The sequence below is a fragment of the Strix uralensis genome, chromosome 4, assembly GCF_047716275.1.
Source record: "Strix uralensis isolate ZFMK-TIS-50842 chromosome 4, bStrUra1, whole genome shotgun sequence".
Taxonomy (NCBI): domain Eukaryota; kingdom Metazoa; phylum Chordata; class Aves; order Strigiformes; family Strigidae; genus Strix; species Strix uralensis.
Window position 1 is genome coordinate 41,644,463 of NC_133975.1, and position 20,446 is coordinate 41,664,908.

General features: G+C 41.8%; 2 long non-coding RNA genes across 3 annotated transcripts; one reads left to right on the plus strand and one right to left on the minus strand.

The window, feature by feature from the left end:
* Positions 1–941: 941 nt before the first annotated feature.
* Positions 942–19,120, minus strand: LOC141942685 (uncharacterized). Its single transcript, XR_012628708.1, has 4 exons — positions 18,585–19,120; positions 17,928–18,132; positions 3,351–3,535; positions 942–2,760 (listed from the first exon to the last, which is right to left on the minus strand). It is a non-coding gene; the product is annotated as an uncharacterized LOC141942685 (long non-coding RNA).
* LOC141942686 (uncharacterized) lies at positions 6,683–17,907 on the plus strand. Of its 2 annotated transcripts, none has more exons than XR_012628709.1 (3): positions 6,683–6,847; positions 7,850–9,969; positions 17,202–17,907. It is a non-coding gene; the product is annotated as an uncharacterized LOC141942686 (long non-coding RNA). The 2 variants fall into 2 exon arrangements; XR_012628710.1 differs by lacking the exon at positions 17,202–17,907 and having other exon boundaries at positions 7,850–8,103; positions 8,564–12,059.
* Positions 19,121–20,446: the final 1,326 nt, after the last annotated feature.

Below are 20,446 nucleotides of genomic sequence, written 5' to 3' on the forward strand. Positions count from 1 at the left end.
CTCTGGAGGGGGTGGGTTAGTCACACCCCCCATCCCTCCCTTGCACGTGCAGAGTCTGGAGCGCTTGGCCAGCTCCTTGGTAGCAGAGGGGTTGCTTGCATGTACATTGGTGGTGTGGGGTCTTGATTCTTAAATTGTTAGAGTATCTTGGCTGTTGCAATACAAACTTCAAACCCAGAAACATTTGGCGGATGATGAAGAAAGGAGTGATTCCACATATTGCACAGTAAACACAAAAATAACCTACTTGTCTGGTGTTAGGAGAAGGCTCTCTTGAAGGACTCAATCCTGGCCATGTCTGTCTTTATTAAAACAAATGAGAAATGGCTCCAGGGCTACAATACATACTCTTGGAAAAGCCACACACTCCTTATCCTCTTTTTTTTCCAACTCCACAAGTTGATCAAATGAGTCCTGCACTGTTGTATCTACTCTACAGCAAAACTCTCTTCGAGGAGGATTCTGCAGACCCAAGGACTGAGGAGTCAGGAATGGGAGCTAAGGAAAGGACGTGGATAATTTACTTCATAGATGGTTTAGAAAAAGCCAGCTGCTTTCTACAGTTGTGCCAAAACTAAGAGGAGACAATCTGAGGTTAAGAAACATGCGAGATAATTTTCATACCAAATGTGAAAAATGAGAAACTGCTTTAACATATAGTAACTTGCCATAAAAATGTGATGTGTTCCCTTACAGCTTTAAAAGGAGACTTTACAAACTCTTTGATTTGTTAAGGCAACTTTATATTATTTTTTTATTTCATAAGTTTGTGAGAAAACATAATGAAACCCTTGATGTTTTTATGATCTTGATTAGCACTTCATTGTATAAGTATTTTGGTTATTGAAACATACACTAAATATTACACTATTATTTCACTGTTGTGACTTATTCATTATCTTTTAGAATGAATAGAAAAAAATGACAAAATTGCAAAAATAGGATTAATTTTTATTTTATTTCACTTAATAAACAACTCAGTTACACAGTTCTTTGCTTTATTTTCTCACTTATTGTGTATATATCTGAAGAAAAATATCTGTTGCATATCATCTATCTAACCTAAAAACTGATGCAGTTATTAATAAGTTACTGAGAAAAATAAACCAGTTTGCACTTTGATTTCTGTCACTCCTGGTGAGTGAATCTTCTGGAATAAACATAGCTCTAACACATGTAAACAATGCAGGAAATTAATAACAAAATTCTTCCGATTTATTTCAGATGCCGCATACTTTTTGTAAATATACATGGCTTGCAATTTCAGTGATTTTCCAGTAAGTAATAAACTTTGCTCATTAACCTCCTCTTAAACTAAACATTTATTACTTTATAAGTGTTATTTCAACTAAATCAGGTGGATGGTTTTGGTAAATTAATACAACAGATCTGTTCAACCAGAGAAGCAGGATGGCTCCTTCTGAGTTGGGAAAGTTCTGAGTTTCTATTTAAACTTCAAGGGAATGAGATATAGGATATGTTGATTTTTAATGTGAAAAATGTTGATAATATATTTTAAAAAATAATTTAGCTTTCCCTCATAGGCTCAGAGGTACAACAAAAATCCCATCGATTGGATGAAGTTACATGTATCTGCTCCATGAACCTTGGGTTAGTAGTTTTTTCATAGGGCTGGCTTGGCTTTTTTTTTCACTACCAGCTGTGAGTAGTCAATATTTTCCTAGAGCGATGAGTGAGGTATCTTTTCTGGAAACGGAGTTCTTCTAAGTGTTCAATTTTAAGAATGTAAAGACAAAAATATTTTGCATTTTCTGTACCAACAGGAACAAATACATTTTAAGAAACATTCTGCTCTCGTAATTGTCATGATATACGTTTGACTTCTAAAAAGTTGTCAACACTGTCCTCTGTGGAGACTTAGAAAACCCACTCCCGGGGGTAGGAGTGTGCAGCTCATGATGTGGAAAAAGCCCTGACATGACATAATGGTTTGGTGTGGGACACAACAGCACCTTCGTTGCCCTTCCTTACCTGAGAAACTAAGAGCAATCAAGGGGACAGTAGGAACCAGCCTCTTTTCAGACCAAACTTCTCATGTTGGGGTCGAATTCAGAGAAGCCCACTGTGCCACTGCTGTGCACCCTCGGCTCACATGGGTGTTTGGCTGATGTTGACTTTTTTTCCACACAAGACTCAGGAGGAGGCGGGCGGTGGCATTGTGTGGGCATCTCTGCCTTTTGGGTGTTGCTAGCACACAAGGGGGCTGCTGGCTCTGAGGCCTGTGGGAGAGATTTTGTTGCTCTGACCATGTCAGATATCAGCACATGGTTTAGTATTTAACATGAGTGCTAGGCTTCTGGATTTTATCTCTTAATGAGGCACAGGCTATCCTTGGGGGACAGTGAATCATCACATTTCCCAAGTGCAAACTCACAACCAGCAACGCTTATTTAGGGATTGTGTTGGCCAGGAGTCTGCATGAGGCGACATTAGCTCTGATTATAGGAGTCAAGCACTAAAATCTATTAGCTCAGATATAAGAGTTTTCAGTTTCTTTTGTTTTTATTTTGTTTGGTTCAATTGGATTTGCTTCAGACATGACTCATTGCCACTTCCTGCATCTCCATGATGGTTCCTGCACGACCCTCAGTCACGGAGTATGGCTTGCACCCACTTCAAACATAATGCAAATTCTCATGTATACTTTTCATACTGAGGCTTCATCTAAGTTAAACGTGGCAGGCCAGAGGGTATGCAGTACACATCCTTGGTTCCCATAGTAGACTGAAAAGAGGAAAACTGCAAAGGAAAAAAAAAAGAAAAAAAAAGAGACAGAAAAAACCTCTGGCTATATAAAAGAAGTCAAATTCCAAAAGCTCACAGGAAGCCAAATTCTCCAGTCACAAGAAAAGTGACATTATCCAAACCAAACCTTAACACAGCATGGAAATGTGATGGGCTGGTGTTTTCAGTGAGATTATAGACATATATGTAAATACAATCAAATTGGGAACACATTCTAGGGATTAGAGAGATCTGTGTACCACTAGAAGAAAGAAGCAGCAGATGTAACTGCTAACAACAAAAGAAGGGATTTCTGGCAAAGTTCAAGATTTTCTTCCACCCAAACCCATTGCTGCAAATGAATCTGGACACAGTAAATAATTTGTAGTGACTTGTAGATCCAACTTCTTTTTGTTGTTGTTCATGAACTAGCTACCATTTACCAACGTGCTGACTTTTATAAATTAGTTCCTTCAGAGCCATTCAACAAACACGTAATGCAGATATGTTTCCATATAGGCAGTGTCACTGCTTTATTAAACCAAGCCACTGCAGTGGCTGTGAGATGGGCAATGGCCAAAAAACCACTAGTGGCTGAAGCTTACCAAAAAGTTCTGAGCCCTCATCAGCAGATTTCCAGAAGCAGCGTGGCACATATTCCCATGAAGCTGATCTTCAAGCTTCAAAGAGGTCCCAGACATCATGCTTCATGTAAGCCTCTCTTGGTGAAGGAGGGGAGGTACCAGATGGGGAAGATGCCTTGTTGGAGCAATGGTCTGGGAAACAAGACCTGTCAGGATAGTCCAACACTGATTTTAATTTCTTGCAGTCAGAGCTCTCTGGCCATCAAGCCATTAAAATTGGGATGCATAATTAGAAAATTTTGTCAGGTCAAGACAGGCATTAAACCAATGATAAATAAGTCACCTCAACTTCCACACATAGTTGAGAGCATGTTGAACACACGAGAATAGTGCTCAGACAAAATTAAACTGGAAATAAGACCCACCTTGACACGTCTCTTACTTTTACTGGTGACCTGAGAAATACCAACAGTACTTTCAACATTATTAATTTAACATTCCTGTCTGCATATGGTGAAGACCAGAAGCCTGACGGGTTAAGGAAGAACACAGAAATGTTGTATTTTGTGTCTAGAGAGACTTAAAAGGTCTCCACAGCAAACGTTGCAGTTTGACAACTTAAAACTAGTTAAAACCAGGAACGTCAATGCAGATGGCAGTCCTCTGTCTTAATGCCTGCAACAAGGGGGTCTGTGTCTCATGTTATTCAGTGATCCTGAAAGACAGAAAGGGCTACCATATCGTCCCAGTGGGAGAGAGAGAAACAAGTATCCTCCGTCTATCATTATTGTTAAGGGACTGGCAGTGGCAGACCTTCTAGATCTGGGAGAAAAGGTCCTATCGAGTGGTGAGAAAGTGGATTTTTTCTGGTTCCCAAGATGCTTTTCCGTGCTGATGCCATACCCAAGCAAGGCCACACGCAGGGCATGCCCTGTGCCAGGCGGTCACTCTGGCAGCCTGGCCACATGGTATGGTCCCAGCCCTAAGAGAGCACCACTGCTGGGACCCAGGTCTGCAGACCTGTGGCCGCTCTGCCAGGACTCTATTAACTGATCTGCTCTCCCTTGCTTGCTGCAAGCCAGTGTCATCTCAGACTGAGCCCAAACCACAAGCCCAAGCTCTCATCTCCTTTACACTGGAGATGGCAGTAGATTAAACAATGAAAAAGTAAGGTTATTTGTTCTATTTATTACTCAGAATGAAAGTCCCACTTTGGCACACAATACTTTTATTTTTGTAAGATCCTGTTCTGTCAAACAAAAAAGAGGCAGATAAAGGAATCAATTTTATATATAGATTTGCACCGCCCTTTTAAAGTCTTAAAGTCTACATTCAAGCTTTCCTATTAATGATCCAGGATGATAAACAATTTTTAATATCTTATTACAAAAGCTTTTCAGCCAGCTTTTAACAAAAGGAAAGACTGTTTTAATATATGAAGCCTGAAAATTTGCCAGCTATAAAAGAACATCGGTCTTTCTTTTCTTTTTTTAATTATTTGAAATGCTTCTGAATTCCCAACATAGGGATCCAAGGTTATGATCTAAGAGAAAAGATATGTTCATTTAATTAAAGTAGCCTTTTACGTTTTTTACAAAAGTTACTTTTAAAATGTTCATATTGCCGTTTATGAGCTTTGGGAGAACAAGAGGCTCTGGGGATCGCTAATGACATACAGATAGCCATATGTTCCTCTCACCTCTGCCGTTTTCCCTGGGACTGGTTCTTCACTGCTTGTGCTACGTGCAAAGTAATAATAATCTATGTCTCTTTTATGGAGCTCTTCAATCTTTGATTGCAAAGCTCCTAATGTTTATGTTGCAGATGGGAAATGGAGACACAGATGAGTTGATTTGCCCCATGGGGTTACACTGCAGATTAGTGGTAAAGCTTGTCCCCGAGCAGTACCCTCCCAAGTGATTCGTGCTAGGTGTAAAATGCTACCATCCGTAACTGTTGACTCCTCTGCAGCCCACTGCTACTTCAGGTGGTAAAGAATGGAGAAACACATCCGCTGATTTCAGTGATTTATACCTCATTGAGAAGAAAGTCAGCCCCAGAGCATTGTCAGCATGATTTAAAAAGAGCAATAAGAGATCATGATCTAACTGGTGTTTAATAAGAAATCAGTTTGGCAGTTTCATCCCAGCTTCAAAAGACAAGTATCTTCAGACCAATGCTCTGGTCACTCTTTGGAAACTGTATATTGCAGTCACAGCATGCCAGCCAGCCACCAAGCCCCATCAACACTGAGTGCTCTTACGTGGAGATCATTTTTTAACTACATTGTCAAAGTAAATGGAAAACTGAATAAAAAAAGCCAAAGCTACAAAACAACAACATGAAAAAATTCATAAAAAGGGATCTCTGGCTCTCACCAGTCAAATGGTGAAACAGTTTGATTTTCTTCTCCTCCTCAAAAGTTAAACCATGCTGACCTCCCTCAGAGCCACAGATGTACTTACGAGGTCTAGCTCCGTGCCTAATTACCAGAACGCAGTCTATGATGGAGCCTATTTTTAAATAACTTCCCTTCCATCTTTGAAATCAAAGAGAGAGTATGTGATGTAAAGAACAGCCTAGGTCCAGATAAAGTTTTAAAACTATAAGAGAGGAAGTAAAGAACAAGTAAAGGAAGAGAAGGATGATCTAGCAGCCAAGATAAGGCTCATAAATTCCCCAGGTTTAAGGGCAGAGGAGTAGTCAGAGTGTCAACCCTGCGCATATCGTGGGCCACTAAATTTCACCAAGTCACACCTGGAATGAACTCAGACTGACTACAGCATAATTGGTATTTGCACCTTCTTTATTTTGTCATAGCCTCAGTGAAAGACTAACCAAATCCTTTCCGTAATGAAAGAAAACTTTCAGGAATGGGGGTGGAAATACAGTGAAAGTAAACAAAAAAAGCTTTCGTTGAAACTGTCTGGGATGAGAAGCATGTCAGGAGCTTCTGGAGGAGCAAAGATTGTGTCTATAGTGTCTTGTTCACTAGACGCTTGAGCCAGTCTTGCTGGTGACCCACATGGTGGTGTGACCACTGAAGCAAACATATTTTCCCTACCAACACAGGGAGACTGGCTGACCTTGCCCATGGAGGCAGCACAGATGCAACTAACGCAAACCTCCCATGCAGGGGGACCAAAGTGCAGGCTGTGGGCAGCACACGCACAATCACAGGTGCTGTGCTGCCTGTTGTCCTTGCACCTGAACTGCACTACCACCCCCAGGAAGTGTCACTCCTTTAAGAAGGATGGGTTTGTTGCAGAGTAATCCTTTTTTGTCTGTGGGGCACCCCAAATGTCACTTCAAATGGCAGGAGTTCCCTTTGTGTTTCCATGCTCTGGTAACATACAGTGCTGGGGAGAAAAAGCAAACCCAAGGCAGAAGCCTCCCTAAACCCATCATTCCTCTCCTCGACTGGTACCATTGCAACAGTTCGCATGAAAGAAACAAGGAACGTATCAGATGGAGACGAAACAGCAAGAAGAGACTGCAGAATAAGACACCTCTTGACCGTAAGCAGGTTTGCTTTCTCTTGAGTGGCTTTCCTTCTATTCTAAATACAGCACCTGGTGCAAGCCTGGCGTGCAGATGGCCCTGCCGTGGTGTGTACAGCGCACAGCCCTCCCAATCTGGCAGGCAGCTGTTTCGGTTTCTTTTTGCCAGGCTGCCAGCTCAGGATTGTTTTTACTTTTCTTTCCCCTTTTCTGCTCCCTCTGTACTCAGCCTTACCCTCCACGATGTAAATTGGAAGAGCAGATGTATAATCTGGGAAATTTTCCACATCCATCTTTTAAAGAGGAAGGTGGATAAGCTAACTCAGCTCTTTAAGGCCCCAGTTCGGAAAAAGCTCTTTAAGCACATGCTTAAGTCCTGTTGATTTAGGAAAGGCAAAAAAGGCTGGTGATTTCATAGGTCTTAAACACATGCTTATGTGTCCTTCCTGAAGAGCAATATGCACCTGAACAGTGGCCCAATTATGCCAGTGCAGAAGGCACAAAAACACGAGTGTTCACTGTAAAATACACAAGCAGAGTAATGCGCCAGTTTAGCTCTTTACAATGATCACAGTTTCATTGATTTTTAAAGTGCTGACTCTAGAGTCTTGTTAGTATTGGAGCACTCAAAATCAAAACCAAATATTTAAATCCTGGTTGTCCCCGAATCCTCCAGGCTCTTCCTCTGTGAATAGAGCCCTGCAGCCCTTATCCCTCAATAAAAACGTTGACAGCATTACCTGAGCAGTCATATTTGGATTTGAGAAAGGAGAAAATAAAAACAGCTAAGGATTCCTCACTAAGGATGCCTTCCACCAGATGTTGAAATTAAATATTGTCCTTGGCTGCTGTAATCTCTGTGGTACAGCATAGGCAGTTTTGCTGGTCAGTCAACTGTCCCTGGAAATGAGCAGCAAACCAGTATGAGCTGCTCCCTGGGAGGACCAAGAGAGCTACGTGCAATGCAATGGTTGTACCTCTTACACATGGGTTTTTGCACTTTTTTTCTCTCCCTCCTAGCACCTGCAGACAGCCTTGCCCTCAACCCCCAACAAACCCTATTGTCATTGGTCCTCTGTCGAGATGGAGAACATGGAAAAGGGCGGGACCCCTTTGGGCCCCACTTCTCCAGAGGGCAGCCCCAGGATCTAGGCTGGCCTTTCTGTCCCCTGCTGTCTGTGGTCACGGCTTCTTGTCTCATCATCAATGACTATAAGCACTTTGCAGGCGGTCCTGTCTGGAAACACTTTCCAGTGCCCCAGTGTGAATGAAAGGTGGGTAAACTGCCCCAACCCAAGGAGCTGTCATCGTTGTTTGCACAGCCCTGTCGCTGACTGTTCCCTTTGGTCCTCATATTTGTTGCCACCTGAGCTCCGAGGCCCAGGTTCCCCGTGGCACAGTGTGAACTTAACATCTGCACCAGCTGCTTTGAATGACACAGGCATAAGTCTCATCTGAGTATTGCTGACGTGGTGTCCCAAAATGCCTGACAAGCAAAGCAATCAAGTGAAGCAGAGCTAGCTAACGAGCAATCATCACTGCCATCTCCAGAGTCCTCCTTCCAGGGAAGAAGACTTCCAGCCTTTATGACTGCTGTGCCACAGGTCAAAAAGTGCAGAGGCACAAATAGAGAGATTTGGCCCTTGTCAGAAGCCTGTTGGATCATGATTTCTGCCAAGAGTTTGTTGTGAAGGTCTCCATCTGACTTTGGACTTGCTTTATATTGTCTTTCAGGAAGATCTGAGGAGAGCGGATAGCTGGAGGGTTGAGGCTCACCTCCGCACTCTTGGTGCACTGAAGTTAGGTATCAACAGGCACAAGTCAGACCAAGGAAGGAAGAAGAAACCAGGCTGGAGAAATTAATAAGACAGTTTTACCTTGTCTTTTCCCTTAATCATGGTTTGTGGCAAATTAGCAGAGATCAGCTTTCATTGCAGCTGCTTATACTGTACTTGACCTATGCAGAAAGAAAGAATTTGGTCCCCAAGCCTGGAAGTCAGGCACCCTTGCCTAGCTCTGATTTCTCTTAAATAATTTTAATTAAACAAGGAGAAAAAAAAGTGAACTGACAGTTATGAATAATGAAGTGAAAATGGGCTATGAATACAATAAGAACTAATTAAACAGTGAGGGTAAGACCATGTTGATTTATTTCCCCCCCTTTTTTTTTGTGTCAGACTTTTAAATGAAATACATGTGCATTAGGCCTAAGGAGGGATTTAAATCTGCTGCACACACTTTCCTTCAGAGCACAATGCATGACAGATGTTAGTCACATCACTTAATGCACTACTGCGCTAGGCTTCAGACACTAGTGAACAGTACAGAGTAGGAACCCGTATGGGAGGGCATAGGAAATGGTGCTGGAGAAGTATGTTTTACCTTCTGTTATGGATGTGTTTGCACAACTGTACACTGAACCTGTGGCACAGCAAGTACCATAAAGCCAAATCATTTCCAAATGCTAAGATGCTTCAGCCTGTTCTAATAAAAGTATCTGTATTTCCCTAGTATGTTACTACTGAAGATGTGCAAATAACAATAGCGATATATTGCACCACAGTGAAATGAAATCACCGGCAAGGGACCATCCCACAGACCACCTGCAGATTATATATCACTTCTTTACAGAAAAGCTGGAGCAGAGGGCAAAGGGGATTATTTTATTCCACAGAAACGGATGGCAGCAAGCTGTAAATGTTACAGGCAATATTCATTCCTCGGTCCCAAAGAGAGGAGCAAGGGCCAGCTACAGAAAATTAGAAGGCTTTCCTGAAGACTTTCCTGGATTAATTTCTCCACAGGCTCCTTACTGCTGGTTTCGAGGCAAAGGACAGCAGGAGCACTGAAAAAGGTGATCCATACAGTAGCTGACCAAGTAGCCTCTGTCTCCCCTTGCCAAGCACTGTGAATCCTGTCCTTTAATTAGCACTCATAGTCTCCCACCCACATGGAAACGGGTGGCTGAGGATCCCCAAAATATTATTGAGAACTGGCTACTTGCCTCCAAGCTTGAGACTGACTTCAGACTTCCCAGGTTCTGCAAAACATCCCTCCAGTTCCCTTGCTCCACGTTCACTTCTTGCCTGCACTGCCTTTGAGTTTATCATCTCCAGCAGAAAATGTCACTGAGCTGGAAGGTCTGTTAACACCCAAACAAACCATATTTTTCCAATTGTCTTACGGAGCGGATTGTGTGGTGTGGTTGCTGTGGAGACTGTCAGAGCTGCGGCAGTATAACTGAGAATGGATCACTTAATACATTCCTTGCTTCTTACACATTTCCCTAAACAAGTGCCAGGGAGAGAGGAGGCAGAGGTAGGTGGATCTTTGACCTGAGCCACCACGGCAAGAGCAGGGAGCTACACCTGATGTTTGGGAAGCTTCTTTGAGCTTGTGCCCCAGTCTCTTTCCTCTACCCTTTGCTTAGAGGTACTTATGTCCACGTACACACCTTTCAAGGCCCTTTGATAACCTGTGTTCAGAGAGCCACAAACCAGTTTGGCCCATCTACACAAAAAATGTGTTTTTCACAGAGCTCACTTGCTCACAGAAAGTCTCATTTATGAATCTACTACATGTAGTGAAAATGTGTCCTTTTTGTGAATAAAGCCCCAACTGTCTACTAACAGTGCTAACACACTGACATCATTCTGCAAACATTTTCACGTAATACAGTCTCTGACAAGCTTTGTTTCCACTCGGGTCAAATTACTTGGAAAAATCACACTTTTCCCATTAAAGAATCATTTTCTCTTTAAGCAGTTTCCAAGGTACTCCACCCCACCAATTCCAGTTGGAGTTGGCTCACTTTGCTTGGCCAGGTCCGATGGCCAGAACACAGGCGGTCCTCAGTGCTGGGGCAGGTGGGAGCCAGGCAGATGCGTTCAGCACAAATATTAACCGAGACTTCAACAGCTTAAGTACTTTCAGCTCTGACCAGAGTCTCCAGACAAAAAAGGTTAGAAAGCTCTGCACCTCAATGAACAAGTAATTTGTGGTGATTTACAAAGCAACACTTTTACTCTCTACATTTACTCAGAGATTTAAATTCACCCGAGCCTTGCACAGGAATCATCTGAATAAGTAAAAGCTTCCTAAACTACCTAGCAAGGTCCAGGTTTGCTGATACACTCTGGATGCTTTGTATTTTCTAACAGCACAAACCCAGTTCATAGAGGTCAGTTTGTAACACAAATAAACTGAGAGGAACAATTTTGCCTAGAGAAAAAGGTGTCACAAATCTAAATGGACTAGCAGAGGAGATTTGGTAAGTGCTTTGAAGACTTGATAAGTGTTTTGAAGAAGTGAAGTAATTGATAACTATTGTCATGTTAATTATCCTTGGGAATATTTTCAGAAAGGATGAAACCTCTCTTGTGGCTATGGACTGGACTGCAGATTAGGCTGCAAGATGGAGCTACAAGAACAAACCGATTTATTTCTATATACGTCTACTTGACAGTAGTTGGAAATTCATAGCTGGAAATTAAGGCTCAATTTTCATTTTCACCAAGTCTGTGCAAATTTTGGGAAGGAAGCTAAACAAAAAGCACACCCCCCAAAAAACCCCTATGACTAAGAAATTAGTTCTTGTACATTATCTTCTCCACAGGAAAAAAAACTTGTTTTCAAGAATTTTGACTTGATTATTTTCAGTATGGGTAATGACCTTAGTGTCACTTCCTCTATGAAATTTGTACTCTGACACCTTTGTACTTGATTCACTTCCTGAATTACTGAATGACGCTAAAGTGTTTTGTAAGTGAAAAGGCAAAGTTCAAGCACCATCCACATGCAAACTTGTGGCTTTCAAAAAAGCTATAAATGTTGACTCTTCAGTCTCACTTAGATGTATGTTGCTCCTAGAAATAATTTGCTTCTATTAGCTGTTATAATCTGAAAGGTTGCTATTTTTTTTTGAAATTCCAACCAATAATCCATAATATTTTCATAGCGGATTTTTGCCAGCTTTTAAAAATGTATTTATTTTTATGATTTTTATAGAAAGCAGGCAGTTTTGTTATCCCCATTCTACAGATGGGGAAACTACAGCACAGATAGTGGTTACGCACTGGACTGATGGCGAGGCAGGGAGAGCACCTACAGCTTCAGAGGCTCAGTACAGATCTTCAACATAAACTGAACAAAGCTGTTATGCCCAACATTTTTATAGGTTTGATGACAATGAGAAAGGAATTGAGATTCCTTATAGAGTAATTTCTTTAGTCCATGCATCTTATGAAATGTGGAAGAAATGTCAGATCAATATGGATTTCTTCAAACAAGAAAAATAGCACTACAGTAATACTGTATGCAATTCAATTAAACAATTCTGTTTTTTGCTTTGTCCCCATTCCGTTCTGCACATTATGTGTTTGCATCCCTACTAGTATATTGATCATCTAAATATCCTTCTGGGAACAGGTATGTACTTTCTCTTTTTCCTTTCATTTAAAAGTGAGAATATTCACATGCTGCTCTGCCTAAATTATTATTCTAAGGTAGTTTCATTAACTACTAAACTAAAACTTGTTTCATTTTACTAAAAATTGTCTATAAAGATGGTTTCAATGGTTGCTGCATAAACACATAACATAGACATTTTGTGTCCTGCTTGGCTTAAAGAAAATCAGAAGTCACACAGAATGGATAAACGACATAGATACTGCACAGAAGCACAGCGGAAAGAACCAGAACCATTCTTTCTTTATTTGTAATGAAAAATCAAGATATTGTTTTAAATAATTTGGGTTACATACAGGCAGGCAAGTGGGAAGAGGAGAAAGGGAGGTGGGAGAACAGAAGGGAGGAAGGCGGGACAGGAGGAAAGAGGGAAGGAGGAAGGAAGGAAAAGGGAGGAAAGAAGGGAAAGAGGGAATAGTTAAAGGGTAACCCCTAAGTCTGATCAAAGGACTGGCTTTCTAGGCACTGCAGCAGAGATCTAAAGAGGCCTGAGGAATGTGAATTTGGTGTGGTATTAAATGGCTTCCAGAACTGACCCTTGTCCAGCAGCTCCAAGCACAAGCAGAGCAGGTGTGCAACTCCCTGAACATGTCTATGGAAACAGGCCCTAAAAAGTCTATGTTTGAAATTAAAACACTAGTGAAAAGTACCTTTGGGGTATCTAAGGTCTTGTTACTGATGGGCATTCAGTCTTGCATTTTCTGTCTATATGAAGCCTTGCACTGAATAATCCCAATCATTTATAGACAATCACAGATATTCACATGGAGCTTTGTTAGCACACATTGGAAAAAGTCTTCAGCTAAGGCAGTGCTGTTCAGTCTGAGCAACCGCTTCAGGCTTAAATTCCCCCAGGACTCCACACCCCTTAGAGTTATATGCATTTATGTTCAGCGCAGCAAGCCAGGAAAAGAATCATATGCAGATATAAGTTAATAAATTAAGGGTCCTTCTAAACATCTTTGGGTGCAAATCTGTGTGATCCGTTTTGTATGGGATCACTCCTTAAAGTGCTTATTTCTTTCCAATTGCTCTAAAGGGACTCTAACAGGGTAAGTCAGATTTAGAAATTTATGTCATGGATGTCTATAGCTGAATCACAGTCTTAACATAGGTACCAAAGGTTGTGTTGATAATACTTTTTCTTGACTAAGATGTGGAGATGTTAGTGTCTGGAAGGTCCTGGCTCCCTAAGCTCCTGACATCCACTGACAGCGGTGAGTTCCACTCAGAAACTGCCAGGAGTGGTCGCAGTGGTTTGCTGTTTCCTTATGTCCCTGTCAGAGTACTTGGTGTGGAACTGGGCAATGCCGTGCCTGGTCCACCTGCAGCCTGAGACCCTCTTACAAGGATACCCAAACCTAATGGGACATTCCTACCCAACTCTCATCTGAAACTTGGTTGTTCTGCAGTTAGGGACACAAAACTCCTTCCCCAAATTGACAGGAGTGTGCTGGCATCAGCAGTCTGGTGGTAACCAAGGGGAAACAGAGGAGTCCCCCTTTCTCAGTCAGGTGCCTATATAATGTAAAATGAATCCATATACACTGTCACAGGGGGAAGGGATAATTTCCCAGTCTTCCTCAACCCACAGGTGGACTGCAAAATTAAGCTCAAATTTGCTCCCCCTCTTCTCCTGATGCATTTGACATGCCTGGCTGCCCCACCTTGCTCTGGCTTCAGCTCCTTGCCCACAGGCAGGATGGATGTTTGGGCACACATCAGCAGCACTGGCTGGGACGGCTCCTTCCTCCCTGCCCACCCAAGCCCCAGCCCCCAGCACAAGCTGAGCCCCATGGGAGGGTGAGCACCAGTGTCTAAAGCAGGAGTCCTAGCCTGGGCCGGTATCTAAGCAAAAAGCAAACAAACAGAAGTAATCCCTGTGGTGTGTATTTTCATGTACTGCTGAGGTGCCAGACACCCCTGCAGGCTTTAAACTCTGGAGAGGCAGCACAGCTCCAGCAGCCAGAACCTGCCCTTTGGCTGGCCTGGGTTGGCAGCAGCCCAAAAGGGCCACACTTGCCAGTCCTGGTGCAAGTGCCTCATCCATCCCCAAGGATGTTTGGTTGGCTTAGTACCCCGGTAACCTTTGCTTCCAGAGCCAGCACCATCTTCAAGCAGTGGCATGTACAGCACCTTTTCTGCTCTCACCTGACACACACATATGGGTGCTCTTGAGTATCACACCCTTTCTTATCTGATGACCTGTGTTGTATAGGTATCAAAAACCTGCTCTTGGTCCTGAGCAAAATCTTCTGGCAGTGCTTGTGGGCAGGCTGGTGCACTCATGCCATGTGCATTTTCTTGCCTACATCACTGCAGGGCATGCCAGAGGTCTCTTGGGGTGTGTCAGGCTCAGGTGGTCCACTTCCCGTGGTGATACACCCCAAATTCACTCAGTTCAGTCAGTTCCAGATTGTGCCGTGCTCAGGAATCTGAGCCTTGCCTGAGTTTGCCCTCAGTAGACACCAGATCTTCCTTGGCAGGTAAAGGCATCTCCTCACCTCTCTACTACAATCCTTTCACTGTTTTAAAAGGAAACAGAAAACTTTTCTCAGTAAAGAGGCCTAAAAAGGTGTGCAACATGTTGTGGTCCCATGTGAGCAGGATTTCCTGCCTGACATCTGAATATTGCTCAAGAATTATTTAGCCTAATTTTCTTTCTAGCATGTAATGTGAAGTTTTCCAGTTGTTATTACTTACAAATAAGTATCATGACTAATTTGACAAATAACTCCAGACTTGAATACCTCTGTTGGAATCTTTGTTTAAAGACTACATCATTCTGGACTAGTTGTTGTGCAAAGCAAAGGAGAAACAACCTCTTTGGCAAGAGATAGAAAAAGAACTCTTAGTTCGCATTAAGGAATGAAATAGATTTCTTCTATACCTGTGGTCTCAAATTTAGTTATATACATGGATGAAATTTTATCTCCACGGAGATCAGTGGGAATTCCAGTTGCCAAGGTCAAAGGACTGAGAATTAATCCAAGGTGAAAATTACACTTTCAGGGGGGAATTCTGCATTATTAGTGGTGTAAAGCAAGCCTGAGATTTCTCTTTGAACAGAGAATTTCCTGAAGAGAATACTCTTAATTTTCATTTAACTATGCATATCAACAATGAATATGAGACTAGGAGTCTGGTCCCATAATACTGAAAAAAAATACTACCCACTGGATCATAAATCAAGTCTTTGCATAATTTGGCTATTTACAAACCAAGTCTCAGTCCAGAAACTGCTTTTTCCCAATGCAGTCATTGTAGCTAAGCGAATACTTGGAAAACACACAAGATTTCATCTATTTATCAGTTTCTTTTAAAACAGCTGTTCATATCTGTAGTAAAAAGGAAGATGCAAAATGTTCTTGGAATGTATTCAAAATATGAAAATTATCATAGTAACAGTGGGAACAACATAAAACCTCACGGAGGGGATCCAACTTCCTTTTCATTGTCTCTCAGGACATGGATGCCAATGAAACAGAGTGTCCCAGGAGGACCTTTTGATAGCACAAGGCGGGAGAAGCTTTTCTTGCTGGAGCAGCCAGCATATCTGGTTGTTCGTGCCCAGCTCTGTCCCCACATCTGAACACAGTCCTGTGAATTGGTCTCCCTTTCTGGAAAGGACCAAGTAATGTGTGCTGGCTCCCTCAAATGCTGGTTTAATGAAAGGATTTGCTGCTAGAAAAAAGTCTGTGCTCAGAGACATACACTTCTACTATTCATATTCCTGAGGCAGGCTGGCCAGTGCTTAGTCCAAAGCCAGCACCGACCTCAGCTTACTCAAGCGTACCCATCAGGGGGCAGGGGATGACTCTGGAGAGCTTTCATCTTTCCTTATACACAGCACAGCAGTTTCACCCTGCTCAGATAAATGGCTAAGGGCCAGAGCCCTCCTGAAGTTATGGAAGGACAACCCCCTGTGCCATTCAGTAGGCAGCTTGTCCCTGTGTCATGGGGAAGTCTGGCTTGAAGGTCCGAGCTTGATGCTGCTTCAGCTGAACGCTGTGTGCTGGCTCCTCTACCTACTCCACTCCACTCAAACCTGAGGTGAGTGGGAGTGTAACCCTAGACAGAGTGTTGGAGTACACAGCATTTCCACCCGTGTAAATGTCAGTGGAAGGACCAAACCAAATACTCAGCTAGCTTGGAAGCCGTGCCTCTGACCTCATTCCAAACAGATATGTAGAACCATAATATTGTATTTAGAAATAGATTTGAGTTTCCGCAGTCATTTTTAGATGCAATAAAGTAATGAGAGGCATGAAAGCTGGAATCGGCCACCATTCACATTTCCAAGACAAACATCTTAAAATACATTGTGATCAAAATAAAGCAGACAAAGTTACTAGTAGGGCTTCCAAGAGTAGGTGGCCTGTTTTGAAGTTCCATTAATGTTTTTCATTTTGTTTTGGTGCCAGCCTGTGAAGCAAAAATATTCCAAGAGATAACATAAAGGTACATACTCAAAGGAAGAATAAACCCATTATTCATCTATTGCAAGGCATTTGGCCACAATGAAGTAAGAGGGATGGAGAATGGAAAGTTGTTGACGTGTCCGGAAGATGGAGATTATTTTGTGAAATGTAGCACAAAGTTTAGCTCTATCTATGAAAAAAAGAGAAAAGATTGCTGGGTTGTGGGAGAAGGTAACCAGCTACCCAGAAGACAGAGGAAGCCCCACAGTCGCAGCAACGTCATCCTGGGTTAACCCATCTGGGTTAACCAGTGTGCAACCATGCGCTTGGGCAGGAGACACAAGATATTTGTGCAATATCTCACACCTGCAAAGTTATTTCCTTCTCTGTAACAACTGTAACACCCACAGTAAAAAAAACACTTGCAATTGTAAGATACTAGAGGAAGAGAATATTCTTAATTTTTTTATTCTGTTCACCAACAGGTAATCATCACATACAGAGCAGCCTAGGAAGTGACCCAAACCTTGCACTAACATCAGAGTCCCTGCCAATCTAACTCAGGAGGAAAACTGCTGCAAATCTAAGGCTCAAAATGAAACACATGAGCAGGTTACAGGAGTCTTATTGAGAAGCATTCAGTATCACAAGGCTCTTGGGAAAAGAGTAACTGCCAATACTTGAATAATGCTGCTACTATTTGCAATTCTTAAATCTCAGATATTTTTTTAATTTTAAGAATAAAGAATTAATCTGCTTAAACAGGAATTTAAATCCAGGATTGCTGGATTATCGACCTCCATTTTTATAAGCTTTCACAGAAATAAAGGGATAGGAATGTCTGGGTTCTTGGAGACTAATGAGGGCAAAAACATAGAAAAGGGAAAGTTCAAATTTTGTTGAATGACTATATCTTGTTTATCTTAATTTTTTATATATATAAATTTACTAAATTATATATATGTATGATTTGTCTGTAGTTAAGTCAACATATTTTATAGCAACATTTAAGAAAGGAGTTGTGTTATATTCATTCTTTCTTATATACAATTTATTGATTGTTATTAAAGGCCATGTTCAATAATTATGTCAGTCCTGCATGAATGTCTCCCTGTGAAACACACTCTACTTTTCTGGCTCTCACCTATGGTACTTAAGATACAATAACAAATGAGCTAAAAAAAATTTGTCCAAATCTGATTTTACTGTACCTGTTTTAGATACTGCTAATGTCCAACAGCAGCTCTAGCAGAATGACTTTACAGCTGAAGATCTGTAAGCGAGCACGTACTCTCAGTCTTTGCTGGGGAAGTACATCTCCAGTCCCTGCAGAGGTGTTAGCTGGCTCATGCTGCCTGCTGGGAACAGCCAGCTTGCTGAAGGAATCCCTCCACCCACAGATCCTGCAGGGAGTACCTGGGGGAAGAAAAAAGGGGGGTTCAAGAAGGGATGGGAAGCTCTGACCTTTACACTGAATTGAGTACATGTAAACTTTTCTGATGATAACAAGTCTTAAGTTTTGGTCAGCTATGACAAAGTCCTCCCTGGTTGAAGGCTTGTGCTTTTGGGGAAACAGAGCGTTCCAGTGCAGATACATCACCTCCCATGGTATGTACTGCACCACTGATCCCAACAAAGAGGCTCTCCAAAGACTTTCCTTCCCCAAAATGTTGTTCAGGAAGACCATTTTCAGCTGTGCCCTGAGAGTGATCAAGCACATATGTCTAAAACCAATGAGCATCAGGAGTTAAAAAGTCTTAATTTTTAAAATAGTTATTGATTAACTTTAACACAGTGTTGCTAAACAAAATTATTATGCTAATGCAACATTTGACCGCTATCCAATTCATTAGTTCATAACTCATCACCTGTGTCTCAGGACCGTAGGGTGGCAGCTGTGTGATCAAGCTCCAATCCATCAAATTTTCTATGGCTTTGGGGCTGCAGTGCTGGAGCCCAGAGCTGGCATCATACATATCAGCTGATGTTTTCCTGCTGAAGCCATATCAGCTGATGTTTTCCTGCTGAAGCTGTACTGTGTGAGTCATCCTACCATTCTGGGAAGCAGGTCTAAAAGGATTGTTTTACAGGCACGGTGGAAAGGACTGCAGTTGGAGCAGGGACAGCGGGACTTTCAGAGGTTGCTCTTCAGGAGCTGGGAAAGTGCATGAAAGGGTCCAAACCTGGTACTTAAGAGTTAGAGTAACCCCTCTGCCCTCCAGTGCCCTGGATGGATCAGCATTTGTTTGTCCAGAGTGCTTACCAAATGGGCATCTGAATTAGTTAACAGAAGAATTATAATAGTAATACTGATGTTAAAATGATCAGTGAAAGTTCATTTCCAAGAGTGTTTTTTGAGGTGCATCAGTTTCTGACTTCCGATGCATTGTGATATAAATCCCAGTACCTAGCTGAGTTTTGCTGATTTACACCAGTGTAACAGAGCAGAATTTGGTCTGGATATAGGCTGACGAGCAGTAATCACAACCTTCTGCTCCCAAACCACAGGCCTCTTACCACTTGAGCTAAAGGAAAATTTTCATTCATCTTCATTAATATAGGGTTCTTGTTCAGGACTAATTTAGACCATGCAAAGCTGAGAAGCTTCTAACCTGACCTTTTGAACACACCTGGGGGAGGACTTCTGGAGGGGAGTCATTTAGTTTATCTCTAGTTACCATAATTCCATAGAAATTTTGTGTCCTCTCACACACAGTTGTACAGAAAATGAAGAATTGTGAAAATGAGGTTGTGGAGGTATTTGTCCCAGAAAAATAAATCCCATACCATTTCAAGTTTTCTGCTTGAATAGCAGTGGCAGTTGGGTTTTTTGTTTTTTTTTTTGTTTTTTTTTTTTTATGACACTTAGTTTATATCTGCCATGCATTTGAGTTTTGGCAAGCAGAGAATTATGTTTCAAACCTGAACCGCAAATTTCCCCCCAGTAATTGGCAATCTTCAGTAAATCTGAATCTGAATTTCAGGCTCATTAAAAAAGCTGAACCCAGGTGGGTTTTTTTCCTGGTTTTATGTTTCATCATAAAAACATTGCACACCTTTACTCAGAAGTACTTGGTGAACCGGCCATTAGAGGGTAAGGGTTTTTCTAGTGGTCAAGGAAGTAAGGTTCTGCTCAGCAGGGATTACAGCTGCACTGTTTTCTTTCCTTTATAAAAATATTTGATCTTAAAAAATTTAAGACTACTAGTATTTATTGTCAAAAATATAGCTTTTTTCTAGTCCTAACATCTGAGGATGTGGCCTTTACTAAGCTGATACTTGGCCTACAGGTTTTCTCCATCACTTTCTAGATCACACATGCAGCTGATAGGCAGGATTTGAGTGCCTGCCTCCACTGACCTGTGTCTGGCATCTCTGGGTGGGCATGGCAGTGTCTCTGCAGCAATAGCTGCATTTTCCAAATTCTCTCAAGGTCAGGATCTTGCTGTTTGCCTCTGGCGCCCTCAGATTCTTCCTAATGAAAATTGCCAGAAATCTGCTCTGGCATGAATTAGAACATTAACACCCTCCTGAACCATGAATATTTTATTTTTCTCACTTCTGCACAAGAATTAATGTTTTTATTGTGCTTGTTTGTATTAAAAAGATTTTTTTTTCTTTGAAAGGCCAAAGAGGGAGATTTTTCAAAATATTTTAGGATGTTAAGACATAAATTTCCCTTAATTAATCCAATTCATTCAGACCGGTGAAAAGCATTGAAATCAAAGCC